Source organism: Aegilops tauschii, chromosome 3 (assembly GCF_002575655.3).
Source record: "Aegilops tauschii subsp. strangulata cultivar AL8/78 chromosome 3, Aet v6.0, whole genome shotgun sequence".
Taxonomy (NCBI): domain Eukaryota; kingdom Viridiplantae; phylum Streptophyta; class Magnoliopsida; order Poales; family Poaceae; genus Aegilops; species Aegilops tauschii.
Genome location: NC_053037.3, coordinates 41,497,986 through 41,515,985, shown reverse-complemented (window position 1 = coordinate 41,515,985; position 18,000 = coordinate 41,497,986).

Here is an 18,000-nt window from a genome sequence, read left to right as displayed (position 1 = left end):
GAGACCAAGAAAGCAGCAGCCTTTTTAATCGGGAGGTGACCCGAGAGAGATCATCAATGGAGAAACGGCGGGAATGAATTGAAACAGAGAGCACAACAGAAAAGGCAGAGAAAGAACAAGGAGGTCTCCGGTCTCAACGAAATCAGGGGAAGAAGGAAGAGAGAACCGACGTCGCTCACCTGTCCGCCTCGGTGTTGGAATGGTTTTGGTCTCAGCAAAATCAGGAGGGAGGGAAAGGAAGAGAAAACTTGGACGAGTGGGGAGCGGTGGAGCCGGGACGGGAGGTAATAGGAAACGCGAGAGGGCTCTCAATAAAAATACTCCCCCTGTTCCCTTATACAAGGCCACTTCATATTTTAATGCCTAATTTTGATCATTAATTTTATCAACAAAAAGTGAGTTCTATGCCATAACAAGTATTTCATTGGATGCACATTTCAAAGAACTTCTCGATGATATATTCTTTATGACATTTAATTCATATTTTGTTGATCAAAATTATAAGTCAAAGTTTAACAAGAAAAACAAAGTGGCCTTGTATGCAGAAATGAAGGGAGTACTAGAGAAATAAATTTGACACAGCTGTCAGCTCCCTCTGTGTATGCCACGCGGACTTGTCTAGTGCCCCGTGTATCCTGTGCCAATACTTCTCTCTCCTGCTAGGCCAACTCTAGCTGACCCTAAAAAAATAGAGAAGGATACGGTCGAGTAAACCTTAGTGAACTATATTTACCATTTGCATTTCATTCTCAGCCACGGAAACAAATTACATTACCTTTTTTTTGTTTCACTAAATGACATTTTGATACAATGAAATACATAATTCATCAATTGTTTGTTATGAGACCGAATAAAAGAAAACAAGAACTACAATTAGACACTTTAACAAGTATCCAACTTTTATAACTGCTCTTATTAGTTGGATTAATACTTTCTCTATGTCTTTATTGCTGACTATCTCAATTGCACAACTAGGAAAACCCTTATAGGTAACCACTTAACAGTGGCGCGGCTTATTTTGCACGCGCTACTGCTATTTAGTAGTAGAGCGGGCAAAAACCATGCACTATTGGTAGGGGTTTACCCGCGCTACTACTATGTGATCCCCACCATGCGCCCCGAGACAGGCCATAGAAGTAGCGCGGGGTCAGAAACTAGCGCTACTACAAAGGTTATAGCTGTAGTGCGGGTCTACCAACCCGCGCTACTACTAAGGGCCGCACTTAGTAGAAGCGCGGCTCCCGTGCCCCGTGCTACTACTAAGTTTCACTTAGTACCGGATCCAGAGCAGCCCATACGTCCTCTCCATTCCCCATCTCTCTCTCGATTCGCCTCTCCCTCTCCCCCACATCGGTGCTGCTGCCGCCCTCTTCCCAGTGCCGCCGCGCTCCACCCACTCCCTCTCCCCCTTCCCGCTCACTAGGAGGCCGGCAAGCTCCATCCTCTCCCTCTCCCTCTTCCCTCTCACCAGGACGACCACACCGCCGCCTCCCATGCCTTCCGGCGCCACATAGCAGCACGCAGCAGCCGGACCTCGCGCCCCCTTCGCGAGCAACACGCGGGCTGCTATCCGGCTGGAAGTCTAGTCCGGCGGGCGACGCCCCACCGGCGGACCCCAACTCCTCCCTGTCCGGCCGGACCTCCACTCCAGCGACTTCGACCCCTCCTCGGTCGTTCCCTTATGGGAGCAAGGTGAGGAGCAGCTTCTCTATTTTTTTTCCAAATGTTGGCATGTAGTATTGATTTGTTTTTGTACATTGGCATGTAGTATTGGTTTTTCTTCAAATGTTGGCATGTAGTAGTATTAAGATATGACCATGGAAGTTCATGTGAGCAATGTTTTTTATCTCGGAAACAAAATAATTTTGGACCTCACTGTAATATGCGAAATTTCTGAAATTTTGCATATTTCAAAAATTATTTTGGGTTTTGAGATTCCAAATTGCAATTAATTTTAAAGAATTCAAACAGAATTTAAATTTATTTTAAAATCAGTTTGAATCTGCCTTGAAATTTGGGGTTAAAAATATTTCAGACCCCATTGAAATATGCGGACTTTTGGAAATTTCAGTGAAACTTCGTTGAAATTTTAACCTTGCATGTGAGTTCATTGCCAAACATGACCATGGAAGAAAGAACTACCAAAATATGTGATATATGGAAGTTCATAAATAAGAAAGAAAGTAAAATAAATATGGAAAAAATGATGGCATTAGCCAATAGAAGTTGTCCTACGGTGCCGGCGCAATGATGAGTTTGGAACTCGTAAACTCAATTTTTTATGTCATTATTCGATATATGCAATGTCGATCAATGCTTATAGTTGACTTTCAGTCTGATGGGCTCCCTGTGTGATAGATTGGTGTTCTTGAATGAAGAATCCCGACTGTTGTTGTGGGGGTCGCTTCTCTTTACAGGCCAGAGTTAGAAAGGGAGGCGGCAGAGGAGAACGGACACGGTGGAGAAAATGAAACACGGGAACCCTAAATTGCCTTCCGTCCGGTAGGTATAGCGGCTGGGGGTGTGATTTTGCAGACCACTCGTATATTTTTTACGGGTCAGGCCAAATATAGCGGACCTATTCGGGCTACAAAACCGGCAAAACGCTATATCCGCCGGAATATGTCCGCCGATGAGGTTATACGACATCTCGTAGATTTGCTCTTAGGGCATCTATAACTGATCCCCTATAGTTCCTTAGTGGTGGATAATAGGCGGCTAACCAGACCTAAGTGAACACGCAAACCATTACAGGAGGATAAATTATCCTTCTCGACACGAAAACTTCGGCCAAGTCTCTCATATATACTCGACCCTGGCCGCGCGGAGTAAATTTTTTGTGCCCCTTCTCCTACCCGAGCGGCTACCCTGTCCCGCCGCCGATATTCGCCCGAGCGGCCAAACCGTTAGTGGTTGTTGGTTTCATGAGTTCACTAGGGCAGGCAAGAGAAGAAATGGTGCAAATTTATTTCCTGTCCATGTTCTAACGGTGAGAATGCAATGTTGTATAAGAGCCAAGCGTAATAGAAGAAACAGTCATATTTAATAAATGGTTTCAAGCAAAGATACACATGTTGTACCATACATGGCGAAGATCCGGTAATGCATTTAGACAACTGTAATATGTTAGATGGTGTGAGTACGTTTTATCGGCTAGCGCTCCCGCGGCGATGGCGACTGCGCGCGCAGTGGTGACTCCCAGCGCCAGCGCTCGCTCCCCCGCCTCCTCTCCGCTGGCCGCTGCGCCCCCGTCGCCTGGCCCCGCCGGCCCTCCGCCCCTCCCGGCGGCCTCTCCCCGCCCTGCTTCCCCGCCTCCTCCCCCTTCCCCGCGACATGCCCTAGTGCCTGCTCCCGCTCCGGTGGCCGCCGACCGGGTGTGCTGGGCGGACTGGGTGGCGGAGGAGGACCGGGCGGAGGCCGCGGCCGGCCTTCCCCGGTGTCCTCGCCGGTTTGACGATCGTTTGGCCGAGGCCGTCGCTGTGATGCCCTCCCTGGCCCTTGTCCCTGCCCCTCTTCCCCTTCCGCTGCGGGTGCGGCCGCTGGCCCGCCTCGCACCACCTTCCCCTATGCCGGCGGCTGCCGGCCGCCGGCGCGCAGGGGCCCGAGCTTGGTCTTGGGGGGTGGCCGGAAGGTCCGACTTGGGGCGTGCGGCGGCGTCGTGGCGACCTGCATTTCCGGTGGTGGGCTTGGAGACTCCGGCGCGGCTTCCGGCGTCATCGTTGGTGTCTTCCGGGCTGGTTCGGGCGCCCAAGTTCCGGCCTTTCCGGCCGTCGGTGTCAGCGCCGTCCGGTGCCTGGGTGGCGCCGGCGGTTGGGGAGCCGCATGCCCTAGCACCCTCCCTCACTCCCGTGTCGGATGGGCTGGGCCGTCCCGGGCCTTCTGGGCCGGCTGGGACGGGGGAGTGCTTGGGCCCGACTCGGCCTTTGGAGGCGGATCCTTGTGCTGTTGGGCCGGCCCAGGCCTGGTGCGGACATAGCCTCACCCATTTAGGGTTTATGCTGGTTCATGTGTCGCTGCCCTCGCCTCCTCTCCCTCTCGAGCCGCCGCAGCTCCATCCCCCGTCCCTCTCTGACCCCGGTCCATCCTCCGGCGCTCCTGCCGCCATGGTGCGTGATGCCGGCGACGGCGCTCCCCGCCCCAAGCGCCATGCGGCCGGCCGGGACACCCCGCCGCCCCTCCTCGGAGGGCTCGCGCCGCGAAGCTGAGCTCCGGGAGACGATGCTCCACGGCAAGAGCTCGGCTCTGGCCGATGGGTCCGGGTGGCATGGTTCCCGCGGCCGTGACCAGTCACCCCCTTGGCACGGCCGGGACCGCGAGCGTGACCGCGACCACCGGTCGCCGGCCCGCCGTTCTCGCTCCCCGGCCCGGTCCGAGCGCGTGCCGGCGTCTCCTCCTCGTCGCTACGATCCCCCGCGGTGTCAGGCGCAGTTCCCCCCGGCCGGCCCCAACAACAACAATAACCACAATGGCCGGGGGGCTTTTGCCAAGAAGAAGAAGAGGCGTGGTGCTCAGGCTCATCCGGGTGGCCCGGCTTCCTCGGTCTCCAACCCCACCGTGGTTGCGGCGCTGTCTCCGGCGGCGATGGCGGCGACGGCTACCTGCTTCAACTGTGGGGTCGCCGGCCACTGCCAGGTCGACTGCACTCAGCCTCCGGCTTGCTTTCGCTGCAAGCTGACAGATCACCCTGCGGCGCTCTGCCCCGATCACCAGCCCATCGGTGTGCTCGGCCTATTCGGGTATGCACTCGACGACCCGGGCTTCTTTCAGAGGGACATCCCCGAGGCCCGGGCCACCCCACCCATGACTGCGCTCATTTTGGTCTTGGATGGCAAGACTGCATCCCCGGCCATCATCTCCGAGGAGCTTCGCCACCTGTTCAACCCGGACTACGATTGGGAGGTGACCCCGATCTCATACCGGGAGTTCACTGCGACCTTCCCCGACCCGGTCAGTCTCCGTTACGGCACCCACAGCGCCAGGCTCACGCTCGCCCTCAACCAGCTCTCCGTCCGCATCTCGGTCCCGTCCGTGGGTCTGCTCGCGGTGGCTACCCTGTCTACGGTGTGGGTGCAGATCCGTGGGCTCCCACCACCTGCTAGAGACGAGGGTGTCATCCGCGGCTTGTCCCGTCTGTTGGGCAAGTTTGTGGCGGTCAACGACGCCTCTCTACCCAAGGGCCCGGCGGTGCGGGTGCAGATCAAGTCTCCAGACCCCGCCAAGCTCAAGACAACGATTCGGATGTTCTTCAACGACGTTGGGTACGACCTGCGCGTCTCGGTTGAGGGTGGGACTCCCACTGATACCCTCAGCCCGGATGATGGCAATGACGCCAACCCTGAGTGGGGGCCTGGCGGGGGGACTGACACTCAGGGCTCCCCACGCCGCCCCCGCAGCCGCTCCCCTCACTCTGAGGCCTCCGACAACGACTCCACATATCCTGGGGATGATCCTCCCCCAGCTGGCTCTTCCCACCCCTCCTCCACTCACTGTTCGGGGCTTGGCTCCTTCGACATTGGCCCCGGCACTGAGTCTGGGGACATCGAGGCTATTGCGGCCATGCTCGACGAGGCGGCCACTCTCCCGTGCCACCCTCCCCCTCCCTTCCTCCCCGCGGCGCTGCCAATGTCTGATGAGGAGGGGAATGGTGATAGCCGAGGTAGCATGGAGGTCCTCCCCCCATCCTCCCCGCGACTTGTGTCTCCGGTGCCGGTCCGGGAGGACCCCTCGGCGTCGACGCTTCAGGAGTCCGACCCCGCGGCTGCCTCTTCTCCCACGTCCTCCAGGCCCCCCCAAGTCCGCCACCGCTCGGCTTCTACTCCGGTGTCGTCCGCCCGGAAGAGTGCCAGGCTCGGGGGCTCCGCGGCTGACCGGGGCCTCGCCGACCGCGGTGGAGAAGGCCTCCCAGCGCGCCGCCATCCGCAACCTCGGCACAGGTCCGTCCGACTCCCAGGCCCCTCATCCCGATTCTGATGATATTTGTGATTCTTCCTTTTCTTCTCTTGCTGGGGTTCCACTTGGTCACCTAGCCAAGGTCGCGGCCGACTCGGCTATAGTTTTCCATGGCGAGAAAGGCCCGGTATTAGAGCAGCTTGCGTCCCTCCAGGCAAAGGAGATCCTGGAGGGCCACCTCGTAGCCACTCGGGCTCGCAAGGCGGCAACAATTGCGGAGGCCCCCACCCCTACGCCCTGTCGGGCTAGGGGTCGGGACTTCCGTGAGGCCGACCCGGGTGATATCCACGGTCGGATGCGTTCTCGTACTGCCCAGTTGCGCCGTGCCCTTAGTGCTACCACCACAGTTGGGTCCCGGGAGGACCCATTAGGCGAGTGATCATGCGCGCTCTATTCTGGAACCCGCGGGGCTTCCGTCACGATGGCCGCCGTAGGCAGCTCATTGATTACATGCGCGATGAGACCATAGATGTGGTTGCAATCCAAGAGACAATGCTCACTGAGTTCCCTCTCGTGGAACTTGAGCGCCTTAGCAGACACCTATTCGCTTGGCACTAGTTGCCATCTAGTGGAGTGACAGGTCACTCCGATGGCATCCTTTTAGGTGTGAAGGATGCCACCTTTGAGGTGGGCTCCATGGACCGTGGATCCCACTTTGTTAGCATGGAGGTCTGGGAACACGATATGAACTTCTAATGGCAGATCATCGTGGTGTATGGCCAGGCAGATCATAGTCGCTCCGCCGTGTTCTTGGCCGAACTTCATGCCAAGATTTCGTCCGCGACCCTTCCTGTAGTGGTAGGGGAGACTTCAATCTCCTTCGCTCCGCCGAGGAAAAGAGCAAATCGCGGGTTGATCTGGCGGAGTGCGTCGTTTCTGTTGGGGAACGTAGTAATTTTAAAAAATTTCCTACGCACACGCAAGATCATGGTGATGCATAGCAACGAGAGGGGAGAGTGTTGTCCACGTACCCTCGTAGACCGACAGCGGAAGCGTTATCATAACGCGGTTGATGTAGTCGTACGTTTTCACGATCCGACCGATCAAGTACCTAACGCACGGCACCTCCGAGTTCTACACACGTTCATCTCGATGACGTCCCTCGAACTCCGATCCAGCCGAGTGTTGAGGGAGAGTTTCGTCAGCACGACGGCGTGGTGACGATGATGATGTTCCACCGACGCAGGGCTTCGTCTAAGCTCCGCAACGGTATTATCGAGGTGTAATATGGCGGAGGGGGGCACCGCACACGGCTAAAATATCGTATATCAAGTTGTGTATAGAGGTGCCCCCTGCCCCCGTATATAAAGGAGCAAGGGGGAGGCCGGCTGCCCTAGGCGCGCCAAGGAGAGAGGGGGAGTCCTCCTCCTAGTAGGAGTAGGACTCCCCTTTCCTAGTCCTACTAGGAAAAGAAGGGGGGGAGGAAAGAGAGGGAGAGGGAGAGGGAAAGGGGGCTGCGCCCCCCTCTCCTAGTCCAACTAGGACTCCTCCTGGGAGGGGGCGCGCCACCTCCTGGCTGCTGCCCTCTCTCTCCCCTCAAGGCCCACTAAGGCCCAATACTTCCCCGGGGGGTTCCGGTAACCCTCCGGCACTCCGGTTTAATCCGAAACTTCTCCGGAACACTTCCGGTGTCCGAATATAGTCGTCCAATATATCAATCTTTATGTCTCGACCATTTCGAGACTCCTCGTCATGTCCGTGATCACATCCGGGACTCCGAACAACCTTCGGTACATCAAAACATATAAACTCATAATATAACTGTCATCGTACCTTTAAGCGTGCGGACCCTTTGGGTTCGAGAACTATGTAGACATGACCGAGACACCTCTCCGGTCAATAACCAATAGCGGGACCTGGATGCCCATATTGGCTCCCACATATTCTACGAAGATCTTTATCGGTCAGACTGCATAACAACATACGTTGTTCCCTTTGTCATCGGTATGTTACTTGCCCGAGATTCGATCGTCGGTATCTCGATACCTAGTTCAATCTCGTTACCGGCAAGTATCTTTACTCGTTCCGTAATACATCATCCCGCAACTAACTCATTAGTTACAATGCTTGCAAGGCTTATAGTGATGTGCATTACCGAGTGGGCCCAAAGATACCTCTCCGACAATCGGAGTGACAAATCCTAATCTCGAAATACGCCAACCCAACAAGTACCTTTGGAGACACCTGTAGAGCACCTTTATAATCACCCATTTACATTGTGACGTTTGGTAGCACACAAAGTGTTCCTCCGGTAAACGGGAGTTGCATAATCTCATAGTCATAGGAACATGTATAAGTCATGAAGAAAGCAATAGCAACATACTAAACGATCGGGTGCTAAGCTAACGGAATGGGCCAAGTCAATCACGTCATTCTCCTAATGAGGTGATCCCGTTAATCAAATGACAACTCATGTCTATGGCTAGGAAACATAACCATCTTTGATTAACGAGCTAGTCAAGTAGAGGCATACTAATGACACTCTGTTTGTCTATGTATTCACACATGTATTATGTTTCCGGTTAATACAATTCTAGCATGAATAATAAACATTTATCATGATATAAGGAAATATATAATACTTTATTATTGCCTCTAGGGCATATTTCCTTCAGTCTCCCACTTGCACTAGAGTCAATAATCTAGTTCACATCGCCATGTGATTTAACATCAATAATTCACATCACCATGTGATTAACACCCATAGTTCACATCTCTATGTGACCAACACTCAAAGGGTTTACCAGAGTCAATAATCTAGTTCACATCGCTATGTGATTAACACCCAAAGAGTACTAAGGTGTGATCATGTTTTGATTGTGAGATAATTTTAGTCAACGGGTCTGTCACATTCAGATCCGTAAGTATTTTGCAAATTTCTATGTCTACAATGCTCTGCACGGAGCTACTCTAGCTAATTGCTCCCACTTTCAATATGTATCTAGACCGAGACTTTAGAGTCATCTAGATTAGTGTCAAAACTTGCATCGACGTAACCCTTTACGACGAACCTTTTTTCACTTCCATAATCGAGAAACATGTCCTTATTCCACTAAGGATAATTTTTGACCGCTGTCCAGTGATCTACTCCTAGATCACCATTGTACTCCCTTGCCAAAATCAGTGTAGGGTATACAATAGATCTGGTACACAGCATGGCATACTTTATAGAACCTATGGCCAAGGCATAGGGAATGACTTTCATTCTCTTTCTATCTTCTGCCGTGGTCGGGCTTTGAGTCTTACTCAATTTCACACCTTGTAACACAGGCAAGAACTCTTTCTTTGACTGTTCTATTTTGAATTACTTCAAAATCTTGTTAAGGTATGTACTCATTGAAAAAACTTATCAAGCGTCTTGATCTATCTCTATAGATCTTGATGCTCAATATGTAAGTAGCTTCACCGAGGTCTTTCTTTGAAAAACTCCTTTCAAACACTCCTTTATGCTTTGCAGAATAATTCTACATTATTTCTGATCAACAATATGTCATTCACATATACTTATCAGAAATGTTGTAGTGCTCCCACTCACTTTCTTGTAAATACAGGCTTCACCGCAAGTCTGTATAAAACTATATCCTTTGATCAACTTATCAAAGTGTATATTCCAACTCCGAGATGCTTGCACCAGTCCATAGATGGATCGCTGGAGCTTGCATATTTTGTTAGCACTTTTAGGATTGACAAAACCTCCTGGTTGCATCATATACAACTCTTCTTTAATAAATCCATTAAGGAATGCAGTTTTGTTTATCCATTTGCCATATTTCATAAAATGCGGCAATTGCTAACATGATTCAGATAGACTTAAGCATAGATACGAGTGAGAAACTCCCATCGTAGTCAACACCTTGAACTTGTCGAAAACCTTTTTACGACAATTCTAGCTTTGTAGACAGTAACACTACTATCACTGTCTGTCTTCCTCTTGAAGATCCATTTAATCTCAATGGCTCGCCGATCATTGGGCAAGTCAATCAAAGTCCATACTTTGTTCTTATATATGGATCTCATCTCAGATTTCATGGCCTCAAGCCATTTCGCGGAATCTGGGCTCATCATCGCTTCCTCATAGTTCGTAGGTTCGTCATGGTCAAATAACATGACCTCCAGAACAGGATTACCGTACCACTCTGCTGTGGATCTCACTCTGGTTTACCTACGAGGTTTGGTAGTAACTTGATCTGAAGTTACATGATCATCATCATTAACTTCCTCACTAATTGGTGTAGAAGTCACAGGAACAGATTTCTGTGATGAACTACTTTCCAATAAGGGAGCAGGTACAGTTACCTCATCAAGTTCTACTTTCCTCCCACTCACTTCTTTCGAGAGAAACTCCTTCTCTAGAAAGGATCCATTCTTAGCGACAAATGTCTTGCCTTCGGATCTGTGATAGAAGGTGTACCCAACTGTCTCCTTTGGGTATCCTATGAAGATACATTTCTCCGATTTGGGTTTGAGCTTATCAGGATGAAACTTTTTCACATACGCATCACAACCCCAAACACTAAGAAACGACAACTTTGGTTTCTTGCCAAACCTCAGTTCATAAGGCGTCGTCTCAACGGATTTTGATGGTGCCCTATTTGACGTGAATGTAGCTGTCTCTAATGCATAACCCCAAAACGATAGTGGTAAATTGGTAAGAGACATCATAGATTACACTATATCCAATAAAGTACGGTTATGACGTTCGGACACACCATTATGCTGTGGTGTTCCAGGTGGCACGAATTTGTGAAACTATTCCACATTGTTTTAATTGAAGACCAAACTCGTAACTCAAATATTTGTCTCCGCGATCAGATCGTAGAAACTTTATTTTCTTGTTACGATGATTTTCTACTTCACTCTGAAATTATATGAACTTTTCAAATGTTTCAGACTTCTGTTTCATTAAGTAGATATACCCATATCTGCTCAAATCATCTGTGAAGGTCAGAAAATAATGATACCTGCTACGAGCCTCAATATTCATCGGACCACATACATCTGTATGTATGACTTCCAACAAATCTGTTGCTCTCTCCATAGTTCCGGAGAACGGCGTTTTAGTCATCTTGCCCATGAGGCACGGTTTGCAAGCATCAAGTGATTCCAAAATCCCATCAGTATGGAGTTTCTTCATGCGCTTTACACCAATATGACCTAAACGGCAGTGCCACAAATAAGTTACACTATCATTATTAACTTTGCATCTTTTGGCTTCATTATTATGAATATGTGTATCACTACATCGAGATCCAACAAACCATTTTCGTTGGTGTGTATGACCATAGAAGGTTTTTATTCATGTAAACAGAACAACAATTGTTCTCTAACTTAAATGAATAACCATATTGCAATAAACATGATCAAATCATATTCATGCTCAACGCAAACACCAAATAACACTTACTTAGTTTCAACACTAATCCCGAAAGTATAGGGAGTGTGTGACGATGATCATATCAATCTTGGAACTACTTCCAACACACATCGTCACCTCGCCTTTTACTAGTCTCTTTTTATTCTGCAACTCCCGTTTTCGAGTTACTACTCTTTAGCAACTGAACCAGTATCAAATACTGAGGGGTTGCTATAAACACTAGTAAAGTACACATCAATAACATGTATATCCAATATACCTTTTGTTCACTTTGCCATCTTTCTTATCCACCAAATAGTTGGGGTAGTTCCGCTTCCAGTGACCAGTCCCTTTGCAGTAGAAGCACTTAGTCTCAGGCTTAGGACCAGACTCAGGCTTCTTCACTTGAGCAGCAACTTGCTTGCCGTTCTTTTGAAGTTCCCCTTCTATCCCTTTGCCCTTTTCTTGAAACTAGTGGTCTTGTTGACCATCAACACTTGATGCTCTTTCTTGATTTCTACCTTCGTCGATTTCAGCATCGCGAAGAGCTCGGGAATTACTTTCGTCATCCCTTACATACTACAGTTCATCACGAAGTTCTACTAACTTGGTGATGGTGACTAGAGAATTCTGTCAATCACTATTTTATCTGGAAGATAAACTCCCACTTGATTCAAGCGATTGTAGTACCCAGACAATCTGAGCACATGCTCACTAGTTGAGCGATTCTCCTCCATCTTTTAGCTATAGAACTTGTTGGAGACTTCATATCTCTCAACTCGGGTATTTGCTTGAAATATTAACTTCAACTCCTTGAACATCTCATATGGTCCATGACGTTCAAAACGTCTTTGAAGTCCCGATTCTAAGACGTTAAGCATGGTGCACTAAACTATCAAGTAGTCATCATATTGAGCTAGCCAAACGTTCATAACATCTGTATCTGCTCCTGCAATAGGTCTGTCACTTAGCGGTGCATCAAGGACATAATTTTTCTGTGCAGCAATGAGGATAATCCTCAGATCACGGATCCAATCCGCATCTTTGCTACTAACATCTTTCAACATAATTTTTCTCTAGGAACATATCAAAAATAAACACAGGGAAGCAACAACGCGAGCTATTGATCAATAACATAATTTGCAAAATACTATCAGGACTAAGTTCATGATAAATTTAAGTTCAATTAATCATATTACTTAAGAACTCCCACTTAGATAGACATCCCTCTAATCATCTAAGTGATTACGTGATCCAAATCAACTAAACCATGTCTGATTAACACGTGAGATGGAGTAGTTTCAATGGTGAACATCACTATGTTGATCATATCTACTATATGATTCACGCTCGACCTTTCGGTCTCTGTGTTCCAAGGCCATATCTGTATATGCTAGGCTCGTCAAGTTTAACCTGAGTATTCCGCGTGTGCAACTGTTTTGCACCCATTGTATTTGAACATAGAGCCTATCACACCCGATCATCACGTGGTGTCTCAGCACGAAGAACTTTCACAACGGTGCATACTCAGGGAGAACACTTTTATCTTGAAATTTTAGTGAGAGATCATCTTATAATGCTACCGTCAATCAAAGCAAGATAAGATGCATAAAGGATTAACATCACATGCAATCAATATAAGTGATATGATATGGCCATCATCATCTTGTGCTTGTGATCTCCATCTCCGAAGCACCGTGCTTGTGATCTCCATCTCCGAAACACCGTGCTTGTGATCTCCATCTCCGAAGCACCGTGCTTGTGATCTCCATCTCCGAAGCACCGTCATGATCACCATCGTCACGGGCGCGACACCTTGATCTCCATCGTAGTATCGTTGTTGTCTCGCCAACTAATTGCTTTTACGACTATCGCTACCGCTTAGTGATAAAGTAAAACTATTACATGGCGATCGCATTTCATACAATAAAGCGACAACCATATGGCTCCTGCCAGTTGCCGATAACTCGGTTACAAAACATGATCATCTCATACAACAAATTATATCACATCATGTCTTGACCATATCACATCACAACATGCCCTGCAAAAACAAGTTAGACGTCCTCTATTTTATTGTTGCAAGTTTTACGTGGCTACTACGGGCTTAGCAAGGACCGTTGTTACCTACGCATCAAAACCACAACGATAGTTTGTCAAGTTGGTGCTGTTTTAACCTTCGCAAGGACCGGGCGTAGCCACACTCGGTTCAACTAAAGTGAGAGAGACAGACACCCGCCAGTCACCTTTAAGCAACGAGTGCTCCGAACGGTGAAACCAGTCTCGCGTAAGCGTACGCGTACTGTCGGTCCGGGCCGCTTCATCTCACAATACCGCTGAACCAAAGTATGACATGCTGGTAAGCAGTATGACTTATATCGCCCACAACTCACTTGTGTTCTACTCGTGCATAGCATCAACGCATAAAACCAGGCTCGGATGCCACTGTTGGGGAACGTAGTAATTTCAAAAAAATTCCTACGCACACGCAAGATCATGGTGATGCATAGCAACGAGAGGGGAGAGTGTTGTCGACGTACCCTCGTAGACCGACAGCGGAAGCGTTATCACAACGCGGTTGATGTAGTCGTACGTCTTCACGATCCGACCGATCAAGTACCGACGCACGGCACCTCCGAGTTCTACACACGTTCAGCTCGATGACGTCCCTCGAACTCCGATCTAGCCGAGTGTTGAGGGAGAGTTTCGTCAACACGACGGCGTGGTGACGATGATGATGTTCCACCGACGCAGGGCTTCGCCTAAGCTCCGCAACGGTATTATCGAGGTGTAATATGGTGGAGGGGGGCACCGCACACGGCTAAAATATCGTATATCAAGTTGTGTATAGAGGTGCCCCCCTGCCCCCGTATATAAAGGAGCAAGGGGGAGGCCGGCTGCCCTAGGCGCGCCAAGGAGAGAGGGGGAGTCCTCCTCCTAGTAGGAGTAGGACTCCCCTTTCCTAGTCCTACTAGGAAAAGAAGGGGGGAAGGAAAGAGAGGGAGAGGGAGAGGGAAAGGGGGCTGCGCCCCCCTCTCCTAGTCCAACTAGGACTCCTCCTGGGAGGGGGCGCGCCACCTCCTGGCTGCTACCCTCTCTCTCCCCTCAAGGCCCACTAAGGCCCAATACTTCCCTGGGGGGTTCCGGTAACCCTCCGGCACTCCGGTTTAATCCGAAACTTCTCCGGAACACTTCCGGTGTCCAAATATAGTCGTCCAACATATCAATCTTTATGTCTCGACCATTTCGAGACTCCTCGTCATGTCCGTGATCACATCCGGGACTCCGAACAACCTTCGGTACATCAAAACATATAAACTCATAATATAACTGTCATCGTAACTTTAAGCGTGCGGACCCTTTGGGTTCGAGAACTATGTAGACATGACCGAGACACCTCTCCGGTCAATAACCAATAGCGGGACCTGGATGCCCATATTGGCTCCCACATATTCTACGAAGATCTTTATCGGTCAGACCGCATAACAACATACGTTGTTCCCTTTGTCATAGGTATGTTACTTGGCCGAGATTCGATCGTCGGTATCTCGATACCTAGTTCAATCTCGTTACCGGCAAGTCTCTTTACTCGTTCCATAATACATCATCCCGCAACTAACTCATTAGTTACAATGCTTGCAAGGCTTATAGTGATGTGCATTACCGAGTGGGCCCAGAGATACCTCTCCGACAATCGGAGTGACAAATCCTAATCTCGAAATACGCCAACCCAACAAGTACCTTTGGAGACACCTGTAGAGCACCTTTATAATCACCCATTTACGTTGTGACGTTTGGTAGCACACAAAGTGTTCCTCCGGTAAACGGGAGTTGCATAATCTCATAGTCATAGGAACATGTATAAGTCATGAAGAAAGCAATAGCAACATACTAAACGATCGGGTGCTAAGCTAACGGAATGGGTCAAGTCAATCACGTCATTCTCCTAATGAGGTGATCCCATTAATCAAATGACAACTCATGTCTATGGCTAGGAAACATAACCATCTTTGATTAACGAGCTAGTGAAGTAGAGGCATACTAATGACACTCTGTTTGTCTATGTATTCACACATGTATTATGTTTCCGGTTAATACAATTCTAGCATCAATAATAAACATTTATCATGATATAAGGAAATATATAATACTTTATTATTGCCTCTAGGGCATATTTCCTTCAGTTTCAACGATTGGGTGGCGGACCTAGGTCTCCTTGAGCTGGACAGGGTCGGGGCGAGATTTACCTGGACCAATAGATAGGTCTCCCCGACCCTTAGTGTGTTGGATCATGTGTTTGTCTCCCCCGACTGGGAGCTTCGTTTTCCTTTGGCCTCCCTCTAGGCTATTACTCACATTGGGTCCGATCACGTCCCCCTTCTCTTAGCATCTAGGGATGAGCGACCACGCTCCCCTCCGCGGTTCCGTTTCGAGACTTTCTGGCTACGGCAACCAGGCTTTGTGGCAGCCGTCCAGGCTCACTGGATCTCGGCGTTAGCTGAACCCCATAGGCAGATGTCGATCTTGTACGAATGGCATCATCTGTCCAAGCGATCCCGGCAGTTCATGAAGGGATGGGGGCGAACATTGGGAGGTATCTTCGGATCCAGAAGGCCTCCCTCCTCGAGGAGATCCCGGACCTTGATCTCAGTGCAGATATTGCTGGGATCTCCGCAGAGGAATGGATGCATAGATACAATTTGGAGGACTCCCTCATGGAGATCTACTCCAAGGAGGAAGAATTTTGGCGCCAACGTGGCTCTATGAACTGGGTGCTGTTTGGGGACACCAACACTGCTTACTTCCAGGCCATCGCCAATGGCCGTAGGTGACGCTGCTCCATTCCCCTTTTATGGGAAGGAGGTCAGCTGTTTCAGGAACCTCAGGCTATTCTCCTGCTGGTGGACGACTTCTACAAGTCATTATTTCAAAGGCGCCCTAGGAGTGGTATCGCCCTTGCTGACCACATTTGGTCGCCCGACCAACAGATCTCCCCCGAGGAAAATGCGGCCTTGCTCGCTCCTTTTGATTCCGCAGAAGTTGAGGCCTTTGTCAAAGCCATGAACCCGGCCTCGGCCCTAGGCCCCGATGGATTGCCGGTCCGGTTTTTCTAGGCTTTCCGGCCGACGGTCAAGGATATCATTCTTGATCTTTTTCGTGAGTTCTCTAGGGGAACTTTAGACATGTCCCGGCTTAACTACGGGATTATTTCTTTGATTCCCAAGGTGCCGGGTGCGGCGGACATTAGGCAGTTCCGCCCTATCAAAGTCCTCAATGTGATATTTCGGATCTTGGCGAAGGGGTATGCCACTAGGGCAGCCCTAATCGCCCCCCGGATTCATCACCCGAACCAGTCGGCCTACACGAAAGGAAGGTATATTTTGGATGGGGTCCTTGTTCTCCATGAGGTTATCCATGAGGTAAAGAGCAAACATCTCCGTGCGGTGTTCTTCAAGATCGACTTCCATAAAGCTTATGACACCGTTCATTGGTCCTTCCTTCGGGAGGTGTTGCTCAAGCAAGGATTTGATCCCCACTGGGTTGCCCGGGTGATGCAATTAGTGACGAGTGGTCGGACGGCTGTGAACATAAATGGGGAGGTCGGGCCATACTTCATGACTGGCCAAGGGGTACGACAGGGAGACCCGATATCCCCATTTCTCTTCAACCTTGTGGTTGATGCGCTCGCCTCGATCCTTGATTTGGCCAAGCGCCGGCCACATTAGGGGGATTTGCCCCCACCATGTGGCCAATGGAGGTCTGACCCACCTCCAATATGCTGACGACACCATTATGATGGTGGAAGGGTCGAATGAGGATATTCAGAACCTCAAGTTCCTCCTCCTCTGCTTTCAGGAAATGTCGGGCCTCACAATTAACTTTGCCAAGAGTGAGGTAATGGTCCTGGGATATTCCCAGACGGAAGCTCTGCGAATTGCTAATCACTTGAACTGCCGCTTGGGGTCCTTCCCAACGACTTACCTTGGCATGCCACTTAGTGACACACGCCTCCTGGAGAAGGACTTCCATCCAATAATTGCCAAGCTCCAACCTAGGATGGAGCCATGGCAACGGAGATGGATTTCCAAAGCCGCACGAGTGATTCTGATGAACTCCTCCCTTATTAGCCTATTGATGTATGTTATGGGATTCTATAGTTTACATGAATCCCTCCATCATGAGGTCACTAAACTCCTCTCCAGATTCTTCTGGGCATGAGAAAACAATAAACAGAAGTACCATATGGTGAAATGGTCTGAGATCTGTAAGCCTAAGGACCAAGGAGGCCTTGGGGTCATCTCCTCCAAGCGGATGAATATTACCCTCCTATCCAAATGGCTTTGGCGGATCCAGACCGATGAGGGTGGCATGTGGCTTGAGATTATCCGTGCGAAGTACCTCCGCGGGCAACCGCTGGCTTTCGCACCTAGGTCTGGAGGGTCCCAATTCTGGCAATCGGTGATCCGTCTGATGCCGGTCTTGTGAAGGAAATATGCCCTAGAGACAATAATAAAGTTATTATTTATTTCTTTATTTCATGATAAATGTTTATTATTCATGCTAGAATTGTATTAACCGGAAACTTAGTACATGTGTGAATACATAGACAAAACAAAGTGTCCCTAGTATGCCTCTACTTGACTAGCTCGTTTATCAAAGATGGTTATGTTTCCTAAACCATAGACATGTGTTGTCAT